At 75.4% G+C, this 552-nt stretch overlaps 1 protein-coding gene across 1 annotated transcript in view; it reads right to left on the bottom strand.

Annotated features, from left to right (window-relative positions):
• MAPK6 (mitogen-activated protein kinase 6) overlaps positions 1-327 on the bottom strand; it is a 40,799-nt gene extending 40,472 nt beyond the window's left edge. Inside the window, exon 1 of the mRNA XM_021693821.2 lies at positions 174-327. The gene's annotated coding sequence lies outside the window, so the exon portion shown is untranslated. The remainder of the gene's footprint in view (positions 1-173) is intronic.
• Between the last annotated feature and the right edge of the window lie 225 nt (positions 328-552).

The raw sequence follows: 552 nt of genomic DNA, 5'->3' as shown, positions 1-552 counted from the left end.
GGGCGGGCGGGCCGGAGACGGAACAAAAGCGCCTTTGTTGAGCGGCGGCCGCCGGAGGGTCACACACAATGGAGGAGGGAGCCGGCTCCGCCGCCGCCGCCGCCGGGCCCGCCGCGGCGCCCTCCCGAGCCGCCCCGCGGGCGCGCCCCGCACACGTACACACACACACTCACGGGACTTCTCCGGCTCATCGAGGGAGTGCGGGGCCCGCGGACAGCCCCGAATGTCGGCTCAGGTCTCCGGCTGTGCTGGCGGCAGCGGCGTCTCGGAGGCTCTCGCTTTGCCGCAGTCGCCGCCATGTAACCCCGACCCGCGAGAGAGGGCGAGGGAGAGGGGGCGGGGTCTCCTGCACCACGCCCCCTCGCGTCACAGGCTCACTCCACGGGTTCCCCCGCCCCCGCCCGGCCCCGAGCGCCTGCACGCGCCGGAATTTCCAACGCTGGTGACTGGGCTCCGCGCGCTGCGGGGGTGGCTGGAGAGGCACGCGGTCCCGTCAGCCGCCTCCGGTGGGCTGGGCCGGGGGCTGGCGGGGAGGTGGGCAGATGAGCCCTT

The sequence above is a fragment of the Neomonachus schauinslandi genome, chromosome 9 (genome assembly GCF_002201575.2).
Source record: "Neomonachus schauinslandi chromosome 9, ASM220157v2, whole genome shotgun sequence".
Taxonomy (NCBI): domain Eukaryota; kingdom Metazoa; phylum Chordata; class Mammalia; order Carnivora; family Phocidae; genus Neomonachus; species Neomonachus schauinslandi.
This window is presented reverse-complemented; position numbering and strand designations above follow the sequence as displayed.